Raw genomic sequence first — 26,535 nt, 5'->3', positions numbered from 1 at the left:
TGTTATTGTTGTTGCTACCATCCAAGGATATGTAGATTAAATACTTTTCAGGCTGGGCCATTCAGAGACTCAGAGGTCCCTGTAACAATCACAAGGAGGGAGTGACTACTTCTTGATCTGACAGCAGATCTTAGGAGTTACCCATGTGGTGTTGGGGAAAATTACTTTAAGGTATGTTTCACTCTTTTATGTTGCATTTGTTTAACTCTGTGAAGCTGTGTTATTGTGCCTGTCTAAAACACCTGATGGTCGAGGGAGGAGAAAGGATAGGTGGGGTTGGCAGGCAGAGAGCATAAATAGGAGGAGAAATCTAGAGGGAAGAACCGTGGAAGAGAGGGGAAGGAAGAGGACTTCAGGGGTCAGCCACCCAACCACCCAGTTACACAGCCAGACACGGAGTAAGAAGGAGAGAAAGGATATACAGGAATAGAGAAAGACAAAATCCCTGAGGCCAAAGATGGAATAATTTAAGAAAGGCTGGAAAGAAATAAGCCAAGCTAAGGCTGGGTATTCCTAACTAAGAATAAACCTCCTTGTGAGATTTATTTGGGAGCTGGGTGGCAGGCCCCCCAAAAGGGTAAAACATCATACTACAAAGTAGTGTTTGTTTTTCAAGAATGCAAGAATTAAGGGGGTATAGATGCTGTACCAATATTCTAGAGAAACGCCTAGAAAGACAGGCAGTATGTAACAGAGTCTAATTCCCCACAGGGAGCTTCTGAATGAGCTACTTGTAAAAAATGGGAATCGGGACTTTAGTTAAAATGGACACTTTGGCATGTTTAGCTACTGAAAATGTAGGACATCTGCTAAGGAAAGCTGGAGTCACTGCGTGGAGGCCACCCAAAAAAGAGTCCACGTGTGCTGCAAATGGCAGAGCTATAGAGGGAATGATGTTGTGACCAGTGCTGAGATGGTGACCAGTACATGTGCTGGCTGACATATGTAGCTACAGGGCTTAGCATTTGCTGTGTTGGATTTTATTCATGATTTAGTTCCATCATTGTGTCATGATTTGTTATTGCTTGTTTAATTTGAAGGGGGTGGTTTGGTTCCTTTTTGTTTGGTTTTTAAGTATGTGCTTACAGATAGAAGTTTTCCATGAATCTCACAAGGGACACCTTGGACTTTTAAACAGTATTGGATCTTGGAAGAAGATGGAGACTCTTAAAGTTTGACTAAATGCATTCTGTATGATGAGATAGCTGAGTGTTTCAGGTCTAGGAACTTATAGTGTGAGATGACCATGGCTCTTTGAGACGCAGTAGAGAAGTGTTCTCTTGTTCTGTCTGTGGTGGAACTTGAAGGGCTTTGAAGCCTTGAGGAGACGAGACCTCCTTGGTAGCAGTGACTCAGTAGGGGCAAGCCTTTGAAAGTTGTGTCCATTTCTAGCTCTAGTTCAGTATATCTGGATTTATACTGAGGTCCTTGATCCACTTGGACTTGAGTTTTGTGCAAGGTGATAGATATGGATCTATTTGTATTCTGCTTTCCGACATTCAGTTAGACCAGCACAATTTGTTGAAGATGCTTTCTTTTTAATTTTGTATAATTTTGTCTTCTTTGTTACCAGAGGGGTCAAAGACACTACAAGCAAACTAACAGAGTCAACTTACCTGTGTCCACAGAGGCTCAGAGAAACTGAATCAACAACCAAAGAGTCTGCATGGGACTGACCTAGGCACTCTGCATATATGTTACAGTTGTGTAGCTTGACCCTCTTGTGGGACTCCTAACAGAGGGAACAGAGACTGTCTCCAAGTCTTTTACTGGCTATTGGGACCCTGCTCCTCATACTGGGTTATCTTGCCCAGCCTTAACACACAGGGAGGTGCTTAGTCTTATTGCAACTTGATCTGTCATGTTTTGTTGATACTCACAGGAGACCTGCCTTTTCCTAAACAGAAATAAAGTGGGGAGTGGATTGTGGGTGGGAACAGAGGTTTGCAGAGTTAGGACTGGAAGGAGAGGAGGAAGGGGAAACTGCAGCTGGGATGTAAAAAAATTACTAAATAAATTTATTAAAGATATTTATCTTGTGCCCATATTTGAGAATATAATTCTAATATTCACAGTGTTTAGAAATGAGATGAGTGATGTCTCCAATTACTTATTTCAAGTATCAAATACATTTATACCCAATTTTAAGCCATTAAGTATACAAGGTACATTTTATGACATTTTAACCCATGTATTATTAAGAGTTTCTTTCATATTCTTCCTATTTATCCATTTCCTTTCATTAGTCTTTGAAACAGGTGAGTAATGAATGAGCAAAGAGCAAGCAATATGACGGGAGCTTATAATGAAGGATCTGGATCTCTTTGTTTTGGCCCTAATAATTCCTAATAATTCGGTCAAAAAGTCAGGATATCTTTCTATACAGGCAAAGACAAGCATAAGATAACACCTCACATATCTGATACTCTAAAGTATTCTGATATATTGAAAAGGGTGCTGTACTGGGAGTGAGCCAGTAGGGTTAGAGTCTCACCTTGCTATGGCCTAAACTTCAGGCCATGGCCAGATCAGTCTAACCATCAATCTGAACCTCAGTTTCCTAATATTAGGCAAGAATAGATATAATAATACACATTCATCCTTAATGAGATGCCATTATTATATAAGAAAGATTTATTACCTTTTTAGGTATAATTTTAGAAATAATATCCACAGAGAGTTCTTTTTTGCAATGAAATGGAGTGAGTTTCAGGACAGAGACTTCTAAATAATACAGTAGTAACTGGTTTTTTACTTTGACATTTTGTTTGTTTACTGTTTTAGAGGGTGTCTCATGTTATAGAGCAGGCTGGCCTGGGACTGACTGTGTAGTCAAGAACAACCTTGCATTCCAGGCCCTTCAAGCTCTTTGTACCAAGTACTGGGATTATGGGTGTGAACCTGTCAAGGGTAGTTACTACTGAGCACACTCAAAGAGCATATTTATAGTGGCCATGTGAAGACTTATTTTGTCTAATCCTGTCTAGAACTTCTAATAGCCTATCTTACCAACTTCCAAAAAATATTTATTGAACTGGATTTGGTATTAGTTACCCGTAAGAACTATCACTTGTAAGCCCAAATTAAGATTCACTGAAAAAGTAAAAGTTTATTTGTAGTCTATCCCCAGTGAGGACGCTTTGTAATGAATTTCCACTGACTCTCCCTTTGCCCACATAAAACACATTCTAAGATCTACAGTGGATGTCTCAAATGGTAAGCAGTACTCAAATTGATATACACCTTTACTATATTATTTTTTATAAATAAAGATCTATGCTAGTGTCTTTCCATTATATCTTAAAATAGGAAAGTAATAAAAAATGCTTCAATGAAAGCAATACGAATATGGTGTCTGTCTTCTTCTCTGTATGCGTTATTGTATTATGGATGAAACATTTGCTACTTTCTACCATTGTCTGTGAGTAATGGAATTCGTGGAAAGTGAAATCTCCAATAGGGGGCAATGAGTTAGGTGCCAGGCATGAACATATTTCAAAGCAAACATAACAATCCCCTGCTTCCCTTCCCTTCCTTTCTCATCACTATGTCCCAGCCCCAGACCTAAAAAACACGGCCCCTACTCAACCACGAGCAATGCCTGTCAGCGGATCAGGTAGGCTGCCCAACAACTTTCCCTTCTCTCTCTATTACCCCAACCCAATTCTCAGGACTGTCCCAAGCACTGCAGCTGCAACAGAACACCAAGGGTATCTTCTCCTCTCCCCTGTCCATACCTCCTGTGGTGCCTTCAAACCTTCTTCCCCTGACCTCCCCTTTCCCAAGAGTTCAACACCAGCAGGCATTCTTGAACACACAAGCCAAGCAGGACAGTGAAAATAGGCAACATTCAGCTAACACACCTCCAAAATTCCATAAAGGAGACAGAAACCAAGAAATAAAATTCCTGCCAATCCAGAAATCAACACATAGACCTATAATCACCCCATATCCAAATGACTAGATACCAGTTTAAGAATACAATCAATAACAACCAGATTATATGTCACCACCAGAGCCCAGATATCCTACCATAGCAGGCTCTGAATATACAAACATAACTGAAGCGTAAGAAAAACTAACTAGATGAAATGATAGATGTCCTTAAATAAGAAAATAATAAATCCCTTAAAGAAATCTAAGGAAACACACACACACAAAGAAAAGGAGGAAATGAATTAATCCCTCAAAGAAAGCCAGAAAAAACACAAATAATTAATAATTGAAGGAAATGAATCAATTCCTTAAAGAAAGCCAAGGAAATACAAACAGTTGGAACAAGTAAAACTTTTCAAGACCTGAAAATGGAAAAAGAAGCAATAAAGAAAACAAACTGAGGGAATCCTGGAAATGAAAAATTTGGGAATGCAATTAGGACCTAAGAGGCAAGTTATACTAACAGAATACAAGAGATGGAAGAGAGAACCCCGGACATCGAAGATACAATAGAAGAAATGACATCAGCAAAAGAAAATGTTAAGTGTAAAAAATTTCTGAGACAAAACACACAGGAAGTCTGGAAAAGTAGGAAAAGGTCAAACCCCAAATTGTAAGAATAAAGGAAGGAGAAGACTCACAGAATAGAGGTCCAGAAAATATTTTCAACAAAATCATAGAAGAAACTTTTCCTCAAGTTTTTCCCTTATACACACACACACAAAGAGACCAGAAAAGAAATTTCCCCTATCACCTAATAATCAAAGCATGTAGAACAAAGAAAGAATTTTAAAAACCTGCAAAGGAAAAAGACTAAGTAATATAAAAAGTCAGATCTATTAGAATTACACCTGACTTCTCTCTCAATAAAGACTCTAAAAACAAGAATGGCTGCAGTCTCAAAGAGTACAAATGCCCTCTCAGAGTGCTATGCCCAACAATACTTTCAATAACCATAAATGGAGAAAATAAGATATTCCATGATAAAGTCAAGTTTAAACAACTATAACTCTAGTGCTCTACAGAAGATGCTAGAAGGAAAAAAATCCAAAACCAAGGAGATTAACAACACACATGAAAACAAAGAAAATAAATAATATAAATAATGTCACACCAGCAAAACCCAAAGAAGGGAAGCTCTCTCTCTCTCTCTCTCTCTCTCTCTCTCTCTCTCTCTCTCTCTCTCTCTCTCTCTCTCTCCCACCCACCCACACACACACACATCACCACCACCACCACCACCACCACCAAAATAACAGGAATGTACAACCATTGTTAATTGATATTGATATCAGTGAACACAATTCCATAATAAAAGATGCAGATTAATAGAATAGATATGATATGAAAGCAGGACCTTTCCTTTTGCTGCATACAAGAAACACATTCAGTATTCAGAATAGACAATATAAAGGGTTGGAGAAAGATATTCTAAGCAAAGGACCTAAGAAGCAAGCTAGTGTAGCCATTTTAATGTATAACAAAATAGACTTCAAACCAAAATTAATCAAAAGAAATAGGGAGGAACACTTTGTACTCATCAAAGAAAAAAGTCCACCAAGATGGTGTTTCAATTCTTATTATCTATGCCCCAAATGCAAGGGCACCCACGCTTGTAAAAAGAAACATTACTAAAGCACAAATCACACATAGAACCCCACACATGAATAGTGGGAAACTTCAGGCAAATGGATGCAACTAGAAAAAATTATCTTGAGTGAGGTAACTTAGACCCCACAAAACATATATGGTATGTATTCACTTATAGGTTGGTATTATCTGTTAAGTAAATTACAATAAAGCTGTAATCCACAGATTCAGAGAAGTTAGGTAAAGAAAAGGGTTATATGAGGGAAGCATGGATCTCCTTGGAAAGAGGAAATAGATTCTATGGTAGACTAGGGGCAGCCTGGGACAGGAGCAGAAGTGATCAGATTGGGGAGGGTATGGAATGAGTGAGTACAAGGGGAATAGAGGGGCATTGGCGGGCTATGTGGAAACCTACTATGGTGGGAACTTCCTGGAATCTATGAGGGTGATCCTAGTGAGGACTCCTAGTAATTGAGGATATGGAGATACCAGATAATGAACTGACCATCTTTCATAGCCAAGCAAGGCTTCCAGTGATGGCACTAGGTTACATCCTGTTGAGTTGTTTGTTGAGGAGGTCACCTGGAGATCCCTAAACAACACAGGCTGGTACTAGTACAGGTCACCCTCTGATACCTGATAGCTGAGACAACTCATTGAATATTGAGAAGGAAGAGAGGAGGAGGGGTTGGTGCAGGCTTGGAGTCATCACTTCTACATTCTAGTCTCTTTAACGTGAGAAGGTAATATGAAGGCTATGGAAAGAGAAACCTGAACACTAACTCAGTCATAAAATCACCCACCTACCATCTATCCTGCCTGCAAGATGTGCTGGGGCAATGGTAGTACAAAATATGTAGGAGTGACCAACCAATGTTTGTTTTAACAGGAGACCTACCCCACAGGAGGGGGCACATTCCCTATGCTTACTGGATGGCCAAGAATAGCCCAGTATTAGTGTAGAAACAAACACTGCTAGAAATAAAAATCTTTGAAATGATTCCTAATGATATTTGAAATAAAAATCTGTGAAATGATTCCTAATGATATATTCTGCTATACTTATAGATTGGTTCCTTGTACAGTCATCATCAGAGAGGCTTCCTCTATCAGCAGATGGGAGGGGGTGCAGAGACCCATAGCCAGACATTATGCAGAGAGAGAGAGAGAGAGAGAGAGAGAGAGAGAGAGAGAGAGAGAGTCTGAATTCGAAGTCTCTATCAATTTCCTCCCATCGGAGATTGGGGAACCCCATGGGAGAGGAGTAGAGAGATTGTAGGAGTCAGAGGGGATGGAAGACTGCAGGACAACATGGCCCACTGAAACCACTAAGGAGGGCTCACATGGGCTCACAGAGACTGAAGTAGCAAGTACAGGGCCCGCATATGTCTGTACCAGGTCATTAGCTTGGTGTGTTGTGGAACTCCTAACAATAGGGAAGGATATATACATATACATATACATACATACATACATATATACATATACATATACATATATATATATATATATGACTCTTTTGCTTGCTCCTGGAACTCTTTTCCTCCTACTTTATTACCTACCTTGTCCAGCCTAGATATTAGGGCTTTCACCTTGTCTTATTGTATCATTTTTTTTCCTGTCTAGCTGTTGTTTCTTGGGATCCTGCTCTTTTCTGAAGAGAAAACAATGGGGGAATGGATCTAGGGGAGAGGAGAGTTGGGGGGAGCTAGAGCTAGGAGGAATGGAGGGAGGGGAAACTGTGGTTGGAATATATTGTATGAGAGAAGAATCTATTTTCAATAAAGAGCAAACATACCATTTGGGATAAACATAGTTATTATTAAATAGGTGGTCTGGCTAGCTTTATATCAGCGTGATACAAGCTATGGTTGTCTGAAAGAAGGGAGCCTCAATTGAGAAAATGGCTCCATAAGATCAGGATGTAAGGAATTTTCTTAATTGAGATCGTTAGGGGCTGGCCCAAGCCTAATGTGGTGATGCTATCCATGGGCTTGTGGTCCTGGTGATGCTATCCATGGACTAGTAGTCCCAGGTTCTACGAGAAAGCAGGCTGAGAAAATCATGAGGAACAAGCCAGTAAACAGCACCCCTCCATGGCCTCTGCATCAGCTCCTGCCTCCAGGTTCCAACCCTGTTTGAGATCCTATCCTGACTTCCTTCAGTGATGGATTATTATGATGTGGAAGTGTAAGTCAAATAAACCCTTCCCTTCCTCCACTCACTTTTGGTCATGGTGTTTCACCATAGCAACAGTAACCCTAACTAGGCCAAGAAGTAAATGATAAAAAGGCAGTAATTAAGATGACACACTCTGATTTCTTGTTAAAACTCTGTTTTATTTATTCAGCTGTTTGGTTTTCCTATTGAGTGTGTCCTCTCCCCTTATGCTGATATTAGACAGGCTGACCTTTTAGATGGTTGTTCTGGCAACTTCTTTCAAGTCTTTGCTTAATTCTCCTCTGTTCCCCATCACTAAATATTACCACCTGTGATGCAGCAATTTCTGTCTCTTCAGAATTCTGATGTATGAGCCAGTCAAAATGTTTGAACCATTGCTCAACGTGTTCTTAACTATGTCACAAAGGACTTCCTCCCACATTCTCTGTGTATCCTTTTTTCTCAAAGGATATGGAGTTTATTGGAAATTCTAGGCAGGATTAGACAAAATGAAATCCAGATCTTCAGGTGATCATCATTAGGAAGCTCACAAGTAACAAACTCAAGCAAACAATAATAAGATGCAACAGAAGCACGATGTTAGCATTAAGAGGATTTTGTGACATCTTCAGATAAAACTACATAAATCCTATTGTTTCTTCAAAACTCAGAAAGCTTAGTTTGAACTGTGACACTAGGTAATTTAATTAATAGATGCTATGATTGTGGCTTGGAATTTATCAAAGATATTTGATAATTAATCTCTCTACATCATTTTACTTAAGACATACAGGAATTTTACATTTGTGAAACAATTTGAAAGACTTGAACTTACCAGGCAGTAAGGATTTTAGATGGTTAAACCTTAAGAATAAGAAGCCCACTCAAAACTAACTTTCCATTTTAAATATTCGCACTCTTTCATTTACTGGAAATAATAATCTTCTTAAAATATTTTTTAAAATAACCCTAATCATAGCCTTACTTGGGAAGCAGAGGCAGGCCAGTTTCTGTGAAAGTCAGGTCAGTCTGAGCTACAGAGTTCCAGGCCAGCCAGGGCCACCCAGTGAGTCCCTGTCTCAAAGCAAAATAAGTAAACAAACCAAGAACCAAAACAAGACAAGGGAAGTCCCAGAGCCAAATGGTGAGCCTATGCTGCATGCAAACTTTTTTTTTTAGGATTTTGTGACAGCAAGAGTATGACTTCTGTAATACAGTTTTTGTTTTCTAGTTCTTTAAAAGTAACTTCAAAAGCTGCTTTTTCAAGTATTCAATTTTGTATCATGGATAATTCCCAGGTGACAATAGCAAGATGGCTTCCCAGAGACACCTGCTGAGCCTCTCCTTAAAGGATCAATATAAATGTGTTTACATGCTACACAATCAGAAAAGAGACTAAGACTGTACAAAGCAGCTGCTGGGGTAGGGTGGTGGGAAGGTAAGACACATGTTACATCAGAAATGGGAGGGAAGGTTACAGGACTTGTGTGTGGGAATCACGGATCCAAGAGACTACAAGGTAGAGGAGACAAGCCAGGAGAATAGTGGACTAAAACAGACCTTGTTTGAAAATGCCTAAAATTTTGTGTGCTAATTTTAAAAATAAAAATAATTAAGAAACAAAACAAAGAGTCCACAATTGCTATCTCACTGGAGTGTTTGAGGAAGAGGACCACAGTATAATAGAGCTGTGGTGTAGACGCAACAGAGCGTGGAGGTTCAGGGTGGGCCCATTAAGGAGTCAATAAAACATACAGTATCTACCGTTCCATCTCCCCAGTCAAGAGCAACTGTGTACCAGAGGTTACTTAGTGCAGTGAGGAATGTGCATGTGGGAAGCCCCAGCAGTTCCCACTAATGGATGGGTATGTGAAATATTTGCGGTTAGCTACAACTGAAGACTTCACAGGTACAGACAAGTTGAGGGGGTTTGTGAAAGGACCAAGAGCACTGTGTTGTGTGAGGAGAGCCTAACCACACTGTACTGTCTTTAACCCAGGTTCCTGCTTCACAATGCCTTTTAGAAAACCCATACATACAGTCTCTCAAAGTGAGTGGACAAGCCATGAATCTTCTGCCTTGACTACCTTCCTGTGACCTAGGAACCACTGAATCCCTTATGAAGTGGCCAAGAAGCCTTATCCACACTCCTGAAGCAGTTAGTTGTTCCTTCCCAGCCACTTGTGGCCTGGGGAATCATTTAAACAGACCATCCTAAGCAATAGGACCAACTGAGGCTTGTAAAGGCACTTGTGAAGTTTGTAGACATTGATCATCATCCCACCTTGGCCTAATGTGGAGTCCTACTCCTGTTTGGCCCCAAGACACTGTTAACTGATCTATTCCCAAGGCTAAAATGTCTCTCAGATGCAGGTAGGTCTTCAGAGCAATCAGATGCCAAGGTCGTTCTATCTCCATTGCCATGCTAGCTGCAGCTTGCTCAACCCGGCCCATCAAAACATCTCCACCCACAAGAAACCCACAGAAATGGATAAGAATCTTGCACCTGTATCCACAAATGACAGTCCGACAGCTGCCAGTGAATCCATCACATCTAAGATAGCTACAGTTCAGCTGACAAACCCCACAATGGTCTGTAGCCTAAGCCACTAAGACAGCTGCACACATCATCAGTACTGACACTAGCCTTAGGAATGTAATCTAACAGTTTAGCAGGGGCAGAAGGATAAAAAGGCAGAATCTGTCATACCATGTTTGTCATGCTTGTGCCTGCCAGAGCCCTTCACCTTCTGTCCCTTTTCACCCCAAGTTTGTGAGCACAGACAAAATAGAGGAAGATTGTCTCAAGAAGAAAAATGAGGGGAAAAGATGGATGGATGGGTAGATAGATAGATAGATAGATAGATAGATAGATAGATAGATAGATAGATAAAGATAGAGACAGAGAGACAGACAGACAAGGTGGGGAGAGAGTGTGTGTTACATAGGGCCTATGAGACAGGAGCTTAGAAAGGTCTTTTACCAGGGAAACTAAAGTTCCCTTGTAGGATTTCATAGTCTGACTAATGCAAGACTTTTATAACAGACTCAGAAGAAAGCTTATGGACAATTTTAGTTTGGGAGATAGATAAATATGGTACAGGTTAGGTGAGAATCCCAAACATTACCAGGAGGAAGATGGAGGAAAAGTCTTCCTTTTAAATGAGGCATGGAACAGAAACAGAGGGACATTTAAGGAAGGCAGAAGCATTCCTGAGAATGGAAGCAGGCTAATGACCGGAGGAAAGAGACCCAAAGCATCAGGTCCTGAGATATGCAGTCTTTAATGACCCTACTTTTATATTTCATGGGGTGGGGTGGAGCATGCCCTGTTACGTGACGACAGGTAAGCATTTCTAGTCTTCCTCTGCAAGCTGACTTCTTTCACGTTAATCTTCATGTAGCTTTCTGCAATTCCTAGTCTCCTTGTCACCCACTCTATGTCTGTCTGCCTCTTTCCCTCCATTCTTTCCAAGATGAAATGGGGTAATGTACTTAAGTGATACACCATCACCAAACTGTTCTGCCAGGGAAAGCAGAGACTATTCAGGAACATTACATTTTCCAACCCTGAGTATTCTCCTCCCCTCCACTCACAATCCTGACAACCACTCCATTGTGAGCAGTGAATGGGACCTGACAGAGACTGACAGACACAAACATTCTCAGAACTCTGTGTCATTATTAGAAAAGTAGCAGGGTCCTAGTGTCATTGTGTCCAAGCAATTGACAACAAAGGCAAATCGAATTATGAGTGCACCCATGCTCCCAGCACTTCGAATACTGAGAGTGTGTGGGAAATGTGGTCACCAGCACACTACAGAGAAGGCTGTAGAAAAAGGAGGGCATAATCCTGGTTGCAGCCCATGCCAAGGATCTGAGTACTACTGTGGCTAGCCTATTCTTCCACAGGACCTAAACCAGCAGGAGAAACATTTTGGTCCCACTGGTTTTGAATTATATAAAGTCTAATAGCCAACTTCTATTTTTTGTGGAGTCAGCTACAAAAAAATACCAATGGAGAAAATACATATATCTTAATCAAGAAGAAGTGCTGACTGATATGTTTCATTCTGCTTCATTTCATATTTCAAATTTTCTTAATTTTAACTTTTGTATTTTAATTGGCTTTCAAAACACATTTTGCTATTACTTGTCAAGCCTCCAGCTCATATGTTTTCTTCTAATTCCTAATTTACTCCCCATTTACATTTCCCAATTACTTCCTTTATTGCTTAATTATTAATAATCGTGGCTTTAAAAATCCTTACATTTATGCTAATAGTATTCTCAATGGTTTTCAAATTTATTGGAGGCATTGTTGAACCACAGAAAACTTCATTTTAATAACAAGCATGTTGTCAAGTCATTATTTTTGCTACTCCCCATTTGTCTGTTTGCTTTGTTTGTTTTTTTAATTGACCTGTTCGTTTTCTATGAAGAAAAAGGAAGCCTAGAATTGGATAGGTATGCAGGTTTGGAAGATCTGGAAGGTGATAAGGGAGAGAAAACCCTGATCAGAATAAACTGAATGAAAAAACAATTCATTTTTTTAAAAAGGGCCATTGCTTTTTAGAAGATTAATTTGAAAAATGACTTTTTCACATATTTAAAAAACATGAAATACAAACATATTGTTGGAAATACTAGGTGGGTGGGTTCAGAATAATGGGCAGGTGTTTGCTAAAAGGCTTAGATGCCATCAGATAGCATTCTTAGTCTTTGAATTTGTGGAAGCTAGCACAGTGTTTATTTATTTTAAAAATTTACCTAATAATCATAAAGAGTTCAGCTCACACACAGAGATGGGTTAGACATAGCTATTAAGAGGTAGCCCAAGGTATTTGGTTCCCAATCTATAAACCCTTCTAGCTCCCCACAGTCATCAACATTTTAATCTGTCAGGCTAACATGAGTGTAACGTTCTTTTCCAGGAACTTCGCCTCATAAGTAAAACACATACCCCTAAGGGAAGATTTAAGATGCTGATGAGAGATGATACTTGAGTTGTGTGTTTGAGAATGACTGCACTGTGCAAATGAGACCCTTAGTCTCCAAGATGCAAGTGAACCCCAGTGCTCATGTAATGTAACATAAAAATCTCAACATGGTGCCATGTGAGGTACTCAACTGCCTCCACTCTGGCACAGTTCCTCCTTTGGAAGTGTATTCTTCCTTATGAACTCTGTTCCTGCTACTGATGTGTGTCTGCTCAGCTCTTTGCTTGGGAACACAAGTACCTGGAACCCATTTGGAAGTACTCCTGAACCACAATGTCTATCAATATCTACACAATGGACTGAAATTTTAATCTGAATCTGAGGTTAGCATGCTCAAGATGAATAGAAAACTGGGAGACAGAAATCAGAAGTGTGCCTGGGGAAAATTAATGAGTGTTTTCTAGCTCAAACTTCCATCTTGAGGAGGAGGCCTCAGGGATATGAACAGTTTTTATGAAACACAGAAGTGAAAACGTGGATAGGAAATCCCAGCATTGAAAAGGGTCTTGTTCTGTAATATTGTTTGAAGATGTGCCACATTCATTTATGCTGTGAAGCTGTGTTACTTTGCCAGCCTAAAATACCTGGTTGGTCTAATAAAGAGATGAATGGCTAATAACTGGGTAGGAGAAAGGATAAGTGGGGTTGACAGGCAGAGAATAAATAGAAGGAGAAAAACGGAAGAGGAAGGAGTGAGAAAAGGAGAAGGAGAGGAGGATATCAGGGTCAGAGTCCAGCCACCTAGCCACAGAACTGGCCACAGAATAGGAAGGAAAGAAAGATATGTAGACTAGAGAAAGTAAAAGCCCAGAGGCGAAACATAGAAGAGAAACGGGTTAATTTAAGTTCAGAAAAGCAGGCTAGAAATAAGCCAAGTGAAGGCTGGACATTCATAAGTAAGAATAAGTCTCTGTGTATTTATTTGGGAGCTGGGTGGCAGGCCCCCAAAGAGTAAAGACTAAAATGAAATACCAACTCTAGGGTCTTTGTTATTCAGAGGGCCATCTTCTCTGCCACGGTAGAGAAGATAATAGTGACTGAGGAGACAAAAATGGTCAAGCAGGCAGGGACTTTGAAAACAAACAGTTTTGGCTCTTACTTTTGGTCAAGAATGCCACAAATGTTCTCACTAGAGATTCTGATTCATGTCTACCTCAGATACTATTCTGGCCATAAGTGAGACATGCCAGAAATATTCTTGCCAGAAACCCCAATTCAGTCACTGGATGTCAGGACTCATACACACCTCATGGATGGGCCAGCTGGACTGACCTGTTGTTTTGGGTGGTTTGAAGGAACTCCCTGCCATAGGCTATCTAGTTCCCAGTTGGCAACACTGCTTCCGGAAGTGGTGTGGGTTTTCTGAGGAGACATGTCTCTGGTAGTGGCCTTCGAGAGTTCATAGTCTGGTTCACTCTCTCTGCTTTATGCTTGCAGTTGAAGATGTCGGGCTCTTGGCTTCCTGCTGCATGTCTGTCACTGGCTGCCATTTTTTCCTGCCATGATTGACTCTTATCTCCCTGGAGACATAAGCCAAAAATAACTCATAGGTTGCATCTGGTCATGATATTTTATCATAGCAGCAGAAAAAATAACTATGTAACTTATAATGTAGCTATATAACTTATGATAAAATAGGAATACTAAACAGGAATGTAGGAAATCTATTACTGGTCAGTCTTGGACATTTTTAGAAATTTTTCCTTTTATTTCTTTTTATTATTTTTAGCAGAAGACAAAGTGATAGGAAGATATACTTGAATGCTGTGATATGAGTGAATGCTAATTACCCATGAGTGAGGTTTTCATTTACTTTACAAAAATAACTGTGTTGGGTTTTATAAAATATGAAAAAATATGGATTAAAATATGCAATTTGGAAGTTTTCTTGAGCTTTCACTGCATTTCACTTTATTCCCTTCCACTCCATATCTTAAATAGTTTTTAAAGATCTGCAAATCAAAATCTAACACTGGTATTTCTAACAAACTCATAGAGTGGTGTGAATAGCGTTCTTTATTGTTCATATAGCAATAGAAGTCACTTGATTATACTTATTAACAGTCTCAACTACCTTTTATCAGATGCAATGTCTAATCTGGAAAGGGCTTAAATTGGGTGAGTGTTAATGATGGTGAATGGTGTTCTGAAAATGAGCTAATTCCACCCTGGGTGAGTATGGTTGTGAGTATATGTAATACAGAAGAGCCTCAACATAAAAGCTCTCTAGTTCAGAAATGAAAGCACTCATTCTTCTAACTAGTTTTTGGTTTAAAAATACTTAACCTTGGAAACACCACCTGCATCCGTTAACAGCCTGTCATGTCTGCAAAGCCTTCCTTGTTTTCATGTGGTACCTGCTCTCTTTAAACACACATATGTTCATCTGTTACTCAGTTATTGGTGGCTGTGTTGAGATTGTTTGCTCTTGTATGTTTATCTTTGGGCTTTGCATCATGTAGTAAGCCCTGTATTTGTTTCACAGATATTTGCTTCATTAGCAAATGATGCATTTGGAGAACAAGCTTTTAATTTTTGTTTTCTTTTTTCAACTAGAAATACAACTCCACATTGATAAGTTATTTTAGTGTTTTCTTTTTCACATTTTTCTCATCTATTTTGCTTAATGACAGCATAGGAAGAATATTTTCGTATCATCTCATTTCTCAAACATTGGAAGCCGAGATTCAACCTAACTTGTGGGAAATGTCAGGATGATGGCTGAATTCAGGTGTAAATTCAGATTTTCTTGGTCCAAGCTCAGAAGAGTACTTTACTGCATCAGTGTTTGCAGAGGAAACATCTGTGCCCTTTTCCTGGGTTTACAACACCAAGAGGAAGGAGAACAAAGAATTATGCATTGCTTTTTCAGACTCGAAAAAGTGGTTTCCCTTCACTAAGGACTGATTTCCAGATTTGTCCCTCCCACATTTCCTTCCTATTCTCCTGCAAGAGTCTAGCCCTTTTGTTTTCACTGTTGCAGATACCCTGAGACCCTAGTCTCACTTGTTCACAGGCTCATGCAACGAATAAGGAACCCTAGCCTTATGGGAGCATCTCCAGTGTCACTGCAGGGATCGGCTGTTTCATTGTGAAGCTGCCAAACCTAACTTGCTTGCAAAAAAAAAAAAAAAAAAAAAAGATTCCTGCTGGCTGTCACCACTGCCAATACTGGGATCCAATGTTCATATTGAGGCTCTCTCTCTCTACTTGGGTTAACATTGCCTCTGTTTCCTTGTTTTTCTAGCAGCATTCCCATGGCTCAACTTCGTGTCTTATCACCAAGTTTGGGAACTGTGGGCTTTGCCCCTAAGTCATGTGCCAAGTCTGGTTGTGACAGGAAAGTCCACAAAAGAACAGCCTATTAGACAAAGTGGAAACTGGAGGAAGAATCTTAGAGGGAAGTAGAGTTAAGAGTCAAGAAGTTCAAAGAAAGAGTCCCTTCAAAGGTCAGGGGGGTGAGTTAGAGGACAGCTCTGGAGACCCAGGTTAGGAGAGCAAGGCAAGTCTGAGTGCCCACACAGATCATGCAAGAGTCCCTACACCACCCAGGCAGACCTGAGACAGCTTCCCCTATTTTGTCTATAAGTATGGAAACTCTATTTCTAATTCCTTTATACTTTACTGAAGAATCTCAATTTCAACTTCATCCTCTGGGGATAATGTTTTTAAATTTTCAAACCAGGTGCTTGGTGGTGGTACATATCTTTAATCCCAGCACTCAGAAAGCAGAGGCAGGTAAATCTCTGTGGGTTCAAGACCAGCCTGGTCTATGGAGCAAGTTCCAGGACAGGCTCCAAAGCTACGCAGAGAAACAGTGTCTCGAAAAACAAAACAAAAATTCAAACCAGGCTGGATACTTCACTGAGAATTTTGAGGAAAATTACTCAGAGCTCAGTTAAAAGATGTTTGGGACCACTGAGCAGTACCACCAAAACTTTTGAAAATACTAATTAATATCTACCACACACCGATATCCCAATGGTTAGAGGCACTTCCCTTCTTTGCTGGCAATCCTGTTCCCTACTATGTAGTGTAGATTCTAAAAGTTCTTATTCTTATTTAACCATTTAACTTTATTTACTTCCCTTTACCTTACAGGCATCTGAAATTGATATCAGCTGGTATCAGAGTTTGATGCTCCCCCCAAGGGATATCATAGATTTTGTTAACTTGATACAAACCTAGGCATACCTTGGAAGAGTCTCCCTGGTGGAATTGCCACTATCAGATTAGCCTGTGGGAGTGTATGTGGGGGCATTTTCTTGATTGCAAATTGATATAGGAAGGCCTGGTCCCTTGAGAGGGGTGCCATTCCTGGGTAGGTGGTTATGGGCTATAGAAGAAAGATAGCAGAGCAAGCCAATACGCAACACTCCCCAGTGCTCTCTGCTTCAAGCTCCTTCCTGCAGTTCCTGCCTGGGCTTGCCTTGGCTTAAAGTATAAGATTAAATAAACCCTCCCCACAAGTTACTTTTGATCAACATTTCATCACAGCAAGCAAAAAGCAAACTAGGATGAGAGGTTTCATATTCTTGTGTCGCCATATGAGAAATAGAGTGGACACCGTTTTCTAACAGGACGACAGGCAGTTTATTTAGAAGATACATTGAAGAGAGGAAGTGGCCAAGGAAGAGAGAAGGTTTAGCAGCTTCAAGTCCCCACTGCACAGAGAGTGGAGAGCTTTGTGTTATTGTGGATCTGTGGACTCATTTGGGTAGTGAAGGCTTTGGGATGCATTTGCATAGCATCAGCTTTTTAAAAGCATCCTCTCTGGGTAACATGTAGTTCTATATACAACTACATACTGCATGTCTCATTAGCTTCTTAAATCCCTCAGTGTTACAATGAGCCATAAGTCAAACACTGGTATCTCTGTGCTGTAGCCTGTGGTTGGTTTGGGCTGGGTAGGGAATTCCAGCCTTCCTCTTTTACCAGCTTGTTTCCTTTTCTTTTTCTTTTCATATGCCAATTTTGTAAGACTTTGGACTTGACTGCCCAGATCCCATTCTATGAGCTATTCTGCCTCCACCATGAAAGAAAACAGAAACATCTCAAGGACTATTAACAGGCTTTGCTTGGCCTTCAGTTACAGCTTTTTGTGTATTCACTGGACATAGTTATTTTATCAAGAGACAAAAATTAAGATCAAGACCATTAAGTATATAAAATTTTATAAATTATAGATGTGAAATATATTCTTGGTAAATATGTTTAAAGAGAAAAAGAGACATGTTAAATGAAACAGGATTTGGAATGTCAGTGTATTTCTATATTAGAGGGTTGTTCCAAAATGGAAATAGAAATAAGTAGAGATAAAACTGAAAAACGTAAGCCCATCAGAGAAGGTCTGAGTCACAAACAGGTTCATAAAAGACAAAATTTTATAAGGGGGCATATAGTTGATTAAATTTCTGATAAAGAAAGGCTAGTACATTTTTTCTTAGTGTCACATAAAAAAAAAAGCAAAGGCAGATTTATTTAGCGGAGCCACCCTGGGTGGAAGACAAAATAAGGTGGCTCCCTGCACTCAAGTCCATCTTTTCCTAGGGTTGGTTTTCACTGGATACTTATTTCATCTATTCATCTACTCCAGACATTAGGAAGAAGCTGTAAGAGGAGGCAATGGGACCCCAGGCACTCCAGTTTACCTTTTAAATTTTGAGATTGTTGAGGTTTTCAAGAACAGAAATAAAATAGAGACAACCCCAAAGGCCCAGGAGAAATTATGATAAGTAAAGGGACAAGCTCAAGTGACAGCCTTAGCCCCAGGGACAGTTCATTTCCCCTGACACAGAAGTACTTGCTACCACAGACAAACTCCCTGGAGAGCAGGATCCAATGGGTGACGCTTCCCATAACTGTGGAAACACAGGGCACTACTCTCAGTGGAATTGTAAAATGTAAGAGATGATAGTCTACCCTCCAAGGGTGGATGGACCATCAACTCCAATAATTTTGTCACTCAGGTGACTGCAGATAACCACTGAGGTGCCTTGGAGAACTCTTGACACAACATGTGAAAATATTATTTCTAATACAGGGGTTTTGTTTTTCTGCTTTATTGACACCTCAGTATGTATTACTAAGTGAACTTCTATAGTGACAAGTGTGGTAGACTTTTCCAAAAGTCAAAGGAGTTTTGGTCAGCCCCAGCTTTGGAACTGCCCTCATCTAAAAGTTAGGGTACATTCTTGAACCCACAACTTACTTGCCCATCTACTCTAACACATAAATAACTAGGACACTTATTACCTATGATAGCTGTGGCAGCTATGACAATATTGTAGATGAAATTGCAAACTTATTTGGCTACCTCTTTTCCATAATTAAAGATAAACCCATTTACACAGAAGGAGAGAAGGAATGGGGCCACCCAAAGAGTTTAGAATAACCAAAATGCCCAGTAGATTCAAGAGGAAGTGCCGTGGTCTGGCCTGTATCAGTCCTACGCTACAGGGTTCATCTATCGTGGACTTATGTCTTTGAGGCTGTGTTCAGAACGAGCTGAACAGCCCCGGGTCTGACCCTGAGTGGGGGAGTGTGGATCAGGGAACTCCTAACTACCCAATGGCAGAGTTAAGAAGGAGACAGAGACATCTTGTCATTTCAGGAGGACTCTCAGTCCATACTGGAGACACTGTTTAAAGCATCCTCTTAAACAGCTTTCTAAAAGTGGAGGTACTGGCAGAAGACATTTATTATCATGTATATAGGGCTGACTAGGAAACACTTCCTTTAACCCTAGAGATGGTACTAGAATGCACGTACACAAGCCCTCAGACTTTCTGTAATGGCACATCTTACCAATCTTCAGGCAAGTCTTACTGGTTCTCAGGCAAGTCCCATTAGCCTCCATAATGGGTGTGTGGCCTAGGTCTATTGTTATGCAAACTAGAACCCGTTCTCCACTGTGTCCAGGCTATCCAGAGGTAACCAGGCAACATCTAAAAGACAGTAGGAGATTGGAGCTCCTGGAATTGAACCAAAGCCTATACCGAAATATCATGTTGGGGCCCTGACAAGGAAGATAATATTCTGTTGTCCAAAGAAAAGGGGAAAATCTATTAAGAAGACTTATGACTCATGGTACCCTCAAGAGACAGACATTAAGTGTTCTAGTTAACCATGCCTTTGGGACAAAATGTCATGATCCCAAAGTCAGAAGGGCCTATCTGCCCTGTTGTTGAGATATGAGGCTAAGCCACACCTTTTCTCCTTCCAGAACAAAGGATGGGCACATTTTGAGGAATAACTGGCAGTTACACTTTAAATGTCATCCCTGTCAAGGGTATAAGTATCTTCTGATATTTGCTGGTAGCCCTCTCAGAATGGAGAGAAACCCACCTCTCAGGCTGGATAGAGGCCTATCCTAGTCAGGCTGAAAGAGCTCAGGAACATATCCTCTAGAACAAAACTTCTTCCTTCTGTATCCATGCCCTCAAGTATATCCTAAGGCCACTTTTACATGCAAACTGTTAAAAGACTTAGAAATTCTCTTCAAACAAGGGAAAAGCACATATATTAACTTTATTGTTTCTGTCTTGTTTTTTCAAGACAGAGTTTCTCTGTAGGACTCTGGCTGCCCTGGAACTTGATCTGTAGACCAGGATGGCCCCAAACTCAGATACCTGCTTGCCTCTGTCTCCTCACTGCTGGGATTAAAGGTGTACACCATGCCAGGCTGTATATACTAATTTTCTAAGTCTTTTTTATTTTTAAATATTAATTAGAAACAAGGTTGCTTCACATGTCAATCCCAACTCCCTCTCCCCCTCCCACACCCTCCCACCAAACTCCCATCCCCCCTCTCCCAATCCCCACTCCTTTCCCCAGGAAGGGTGAGACCCTCCATGGGGGTTGTCCATAGTCTTTCATCTCATCCAGGGCAGGGTCTAGGCCCTCCACCAAGAGTCCAGGCTGAGATAACATCTCTCATTGTGGGATGGGCACCTAAAGTCCATTTGTATGTCAGGGATAAATATTGATCTACTACCCAAGGCCCCATGGATTGCCTAGGCCTCCTCACTGACACCCACATTCAGGGGATCTAGGACAGTCCCATGCTGGATTCTCAGCCATCAGTCTGGGGTTCAAGAGCTCCCCATTGTTTAATACAAAGAAGTTCTATTTAGGAGCCTATGTGTAGGAAGCAGAAGAAGCGGAGTGAATGAAAATGTATTGTTTTCATCCAAATATCCATGGAAATGTCTCCAAAGCCTTAGACCCATGGAGGAGTGGCAAGCCCTACCCCCTTTCTTCTGGATGAAGAAGCCAAGATTGTTTGTCATCTTGGTATTTACCTATGGCCTCTTTCTCTGTCTGTTTGCCTGTCAGGACTCTTATCTGTCTTCATAACCTCAAACTATGTCCCTACTAATTTATTCCACCATTATATATTCTTCTTGGAATTGTTCTTTTTTGTTTTGCTACATTCTCAGTATGGAGCTCTATCACTCTGTCTATTTTTCCAGCTCACAGGTTCTCACTCCTGAACTGAAGTTAAAATAATGAGGACAGTCATTCTGCCAGATCCTGTGACCTTAGACATGCTTCCAGTGTGCAAGGAGGACCCTGCTTAATCCTTAATGAGAGATGCTGACTCAGTGTTTTGTTTTGTTTTGAAACAGGGTTTCACTTGTAGATCAGGTTAGTCTCCAACTCACAGAGATCTTGTTTCTGCCTCCATGGCCTTAGGATTAAAGGCATGTGCCACCATGCCCAGTAGAATTCAGTTTTGTAGGGGAGTGGATCTGAACAAGTTCAAACCAGTACGATAAATTAATTAACCAAGAATTTTGGGAGAATACACGGTCATGGCTTCGCTGGCACTTGCTCTTTAGGGTGTCATTTATTGCCATAATCAAACTGTTCTCGTTCAGACCTTGTGTTTTCAACCTCCTTGTAAAATCTGTGTCCTATAGAAGATGACCTACTAGAATCTTTTACAGAGATTTTGTGGCAGAAATAATGGTGAAACTTGGGAGTGAGATGAACTGGTCAGCCCAGTTGGCCAAGCCAACTGTGTCCAGCTGCCTCCTCTTGGTTTCAATACCATCATCACATACAGCCTGTAGCAGAGATGCTCCTTTAGGAGATAACAAAACACAGGGACCAGACCTGTCTTCTCCCATTTCCTGGCCTTGGGCAAGGAACTTTTCAGAACTGCTATTTTGGGAACCTTGTCCTACCTGACCTGCTTCTGCCTTTTGTTCTCATCACAAGAGAATCTAAAAACGTGCAGCAAATGATCATAATTGTTTTTTTTCTTTTCTTTTTATTCCTTTGGTCTATGTTCCACTGGAGCCCAGTCAAGAGAAGCACAAAGACTGTTTCTTGGGCAGCTGCACAGTTAGATGACTTTGACAGAAGGCACAAGCACTATCCATGGAGTAGAGGGTGTTCCTGCTGCTTTCTGTTGTTGTGATGAGGACCATGGTAAACAGCAAGCTGAGGAGGAGAGGATTTATTATATCTTACAGGATAGTCTGTCAGCAAGGAAGTCATGGCAACAACACAAAGCAGGGATCAGCAGTAAAGACCCACACAGGCACTCACTGGCTTGCTTTCCACGGCTTTTCAGTGTGCTTTTTAAGGATTCAGGAGCATCTGCCCAGAGGTGACACACCCACAGTGGGCTTGACCCTTCAACAAGTGCTATTAATACAGAAAATACAGACATGCCCACAGGCCAACCTGATGGGGACCATTCCTCAACTGAGTGTCTCTCGTCCCAAGGGACATAGTGTTTGAAGGCAGAACAAATGTGTATCTTGTTGTTAAGAAGCATTGTTGTTATTTTTAGAATTCTGTTATTTCTATATTCTGTTAGAAAGGAACGGAAGTGAGCCACAGAGATGGCTCAGCCTCCGTGAAAGCAAATACCAACAAAAGCTTCATTTGTTTTCTAAACTTTGACCATCAGAGTCACTTCTGGTAAAAGATGTCTGGAAAGCCAGTTGCTTTCATTTTGTGTGTTTGTGTGTTTTAGAAATTGTTTCTTGCCGAAAGTGGGAGGCACTGGAGAATGCTTTTCAGCTGCCTCTTGCATACTTTGCCTGTGATGGAATTTTGGCTTCTGTATAAGGATTCTCCTTTATTTCTCACATTCTAAGACTGGTACTCTTAATATTCCCTACCCACTACCATGCTCTCTCTTACTGGACATCTCCTTGTTTGCCTCATTCTGTTAGACTCGTTGCTTTTGGTACTGGTATCATTTTTAACGAAGATATTTTGGACTAATCCCAAGCTGATTTCAACTGAACTTTTGTTTTTGATTCTCATAGAAGCTTTTGTTTGCAGACAGCAATATTTACAGTAGCTTATGTTGTCCTCGACACTCAATTACAAGGTGGAAACTGCTTTTTAAAAACTTTTAACACAGCTTTTGGGGGAAAATCTAGTAAAAATAATTTCTAAATCTAGAAAATCTTATACTGAATCCGAGCACAATTTTATACCTGCTTGATTAGCTTCTATATTTCACAGAATGCACAGAAAATTCTAGATATATATCCTGAAAACTTAGAGTATTTTGTGTTTTATAGTGTATGTCTCCAAGAAGTGAATACTGAAATGCAGTAATTCCATTGTTCCTGAAGAGTTCAACATGCTTCATATACTTGATTGATTCCATTCGGTAAACATCCCCAGCTGTAGTCACAATATTGTTATAACAATGGATTTCCTTAAGGGCCTCAAACAGCTAACAAAGCAATATGCAAAGACCAGGAGGGAAACCTTGAAGCAGTCAAGTTTAGTAAAGTTGGTAGTATTAAAGCTTGTAACCCCTTGTGCTTCCTGTAAGTGTTTCAAATCCACAAATCCAGTAAATGAGATTACCTTACATGCTTAGAAATTATGACAAACATGAACAGGGAAAATCTCCCAGTGCTTCTGCCAAAGTTGTCATTTGTAGTGTTAGCTCTTACATATCGTCAATACAAAGTCTACAAGGGAAATATAATGCACTTGAAATTCATACTTGATAAAAATGAAAACTAGGCAAAGCAACAATGTTGTGTTAATTTTGTTTCTATGTGCATCTTTTATTTATTTTTATACAGTCTTGTGCTTGCAAAGATTACTTATGACTAGGTTGAACAGTATCACCTATGTGGCATTTATGTTATAAGGACAAAACCATACTGGATTAGGAAGCCATGCTTTGCAGCATGCATGCTCTGCCTTAATTACATCTGTGATGACTATATCCAAATAAGATAACATTCTGTACACCTGAAAGTTAGACATGAACACCTCTTATTTTGGACTACCCAGTTCTATCCCAGAGGTAGAATCTAAGTACTGTTGGGCACACTTTTCAGGCTTGGCCCTTTCTAAACTAACTGGACAATTGCTTGTTATGGAGGATTGTGTATGGTACTGTAGGATGCTTACAAGCCCCCTTGACCTCTCCCAGCAAGATGTAAATTGTTCTAACCGTAAATGTCTCCAGACAATTTTCAAAATACAAGTATTTTTTGGTATAACTGGAGGAAAATAAGAGCCAGTTTAGAGCAACAGATAATTGATAAAGAGGAATTAATAGGATTATTCATGTTCAGTCTAATATAAACAACTTATACCTTGTGGACATAGAGTTTGCTGCTGATAACATCTTTATGGAAAGAGAATGACCTGGGGAAGGTAGGTGGACTACATAACAATGAGGGGGTGTTGGTAACTCATTGAGTTATTTGAGATCCAAAGAAGGGACTTTCCATGGAATAGGAAAGGAAAGCACCTTCTAAGGATGAGAGGAGGAGAGAACTACACCCCTGCAATAATCAGCCTGTGAGACAAAGAAAAAAAGTGGTTTCAGTGACTACTGTCCTCCAGTGGGCACCAGAACCCATCAGTACAACAGATAGAAAACTCTAGAAAGCAAATCGAGGACTCATCAGGGTTTCTTAAGTTGGATGTTAATTCCAAGAAGAGAAATAAAAGATTTCAAGTGTTAGAGAATGGTGGAAGCCAGCTAAGACCTGAGCCATCCTCCTGGAATCCAGCTGTAGAGAGGGAGGAGGGATGAGTGAATACCATGCTGGAGAAACCTACAGAACCAGCTGACCCAACTTAGTGAGAGCTCACAGACCCCAGTTGTAAAGCTGGGGAACCAGCATTGGACAAAACCAAACCCTGTGAATGTGGGAGCCAGTTAAGAGGCCTGGGCAGTCTATGGACCTCTAACAGTATTTATTCCTAGTGCACGAATGGACTTTGGGAGTCCATTCCCTAGGGAGGGATACTATTTCACCCCAGATACATGGAGGAGGACCTAGGCCCTCCCCAAAATGATGTGACAGACTTTGTGGATCTCCCATGGAAGGACTCACTGTCCTTGGGGAGTGGGTTGGAGTGGGTTGGGGGGATAGTTAGAGGGCATGGAAGGATGGGAGGGAGAGGGAATAGGGGAGATTGATATGAAAAATGATTGTAACTTATTAAATAAAAAAGTAGACAAAAATGGTGGAAGCCAGGGTCACAAAAGGGTTAACACAGCTTTATAAAGAGCAGTGTCTGGACTAGAGAAATGTTCTAGGAGTCAGTGCTGGTTTCTTGTATTGACTGGCATAAGGTAGTATGGTTTTGTTATTGTTTTGAAACAGTCTCACCTTAAAAATATTTTTTAGACAGGGTTTTTCATTTTTGCCAGAGTATACAAAAAATAAGAGTTAAGACTTTTGAATCTGACCCATCTGGATATGTACTACAGTTCTGAGTCTGGTTTGTGTTGCCATCATGAAGTGATTGTGGTTGTGTACTTTAAAAAGGAAAGAGATTTATTTGACTCATGATACTAGTTACTATACATCTAAAAAACATAACATTGGGCAAGTCCCTCTCTCTCCTGGTTGCATTACAGCATGGTGACATATAAAGGGAAATTCCATATGCATGTGGGAAGGTGGCCTACTTTTTAATGTTCTGGTTTGGTAAGGTTGCACTAATCTGTTCTAGAAGGGGTGCTCATAACCTCATTACCTTCTAGTAGTCTCAGTCTCTAAAATGGTTACTTCAGTCTCTCCACACTGGGAACCAACAAAACAGCAGATGAATCTTTAGGTGATAGTTGACATTCAAACCAGGCATGTTTCTCAGAACTGGTATGCATGTGCACATGTGTGTGTGTGTGTGTGTGTGTGTGTGTGTGTGTGGCTGAGTAGTTCAACAGTAGTCATCTGATGTTAGAGAGGCAGAGAATGTGGTAACTGCTCATTCCACAATGAAAGATACCTCCCATTTTGGAGGAAGGTTTCTCCCTTCATTTAATTCTTCCTGGAAGTGTCCTCAAAGATACACCCAGAAGTGTGTCTCTTAGTGAATTACAGATCAAGATTAGTCATCAGTCCTGCATTTCAAACTTTATGTCCAACTTAATGTACAATGTCTTCATTCAAACCAATAGCCCCAAAGTCTTAGCTTATCCCACAATCATTAAATTTCCAAATTCAAAATCTCTTCTGGTACTCAAACTCCTTCCAGCCATGAACCTGTCTAAAACAAAACGATGCAAGACAAAACAAAACCCCTAGCAAAACACAATTCAAAACCAAGCAAAATGCATCCTTGCAAATAAAATAGTGGAGCAGAATCAGTGTAAATACACTTATACCCAGAGAAAGAAGTCATAGTCCTCTAAAGTTTCAAAACTCAGCAGAACAGACACTGAGTCTCAGTGTTATAGCACAGGCAGTCCACAGATACTGGCACTAGTGATTGTCCCAGAAGTTGCGAGCCTCATGGTTCCTTTGCCTTGCTGGTGACAGTTCAAGTGACTGTTGTGTTGTCTTTGCACACTGAAACCATTAGCTCTGCCCTGCTAGTGTTGCGGTGTGATGGC

The 26,535-nt window shown here is 40.4% G+C and overlaps 1 long non-coding RNA gene across 3 annotated transcripts in view; it reads right to left on the bottom strand.

Annotated features, from left to right (window-relative positions):
- LOC110341777 overlaps positions 1-26,535 on the bottom strand; it is a 51,597-nt gene that overhangs the window by 9,826 nt on the left and 15,236 nt on the right. For all 3 annotated transcript variants that reach the window (XR_005878916.1, XR_005878915.1, XR_005878917.1), the window contains one exon: positions 13,933-14,206. This is a non-coding gene — a long non-coding RNA (uncharacterized LOC110341777). The remainder of the gene's footprint in view (positions 1-13,932; positions 14,207-26,535) is intronic.

Source organism: Mesocricetus auratus, unplaced genomic scaffold, assembly GCF_017639785.1.
Source record: "Mesocricetus auratus isolate SY011 unplaced genomic scaffold, BCM_Maur_2.0 Super-Scaffold_100008, whole genome shotgun sequence".
Classification (NCBI taxonomy): domain Eukaryota; kingdom Metazoa; phylum Chordata; class Mammalia; order Rodentia; family Cricetidae; genus Mesocricetus; species Mesocricetus auratus.
Note: the sequence above shows the minus strand (reverse complement) of the source record. Positions and strands in the feature narration are given on the sequence as shown.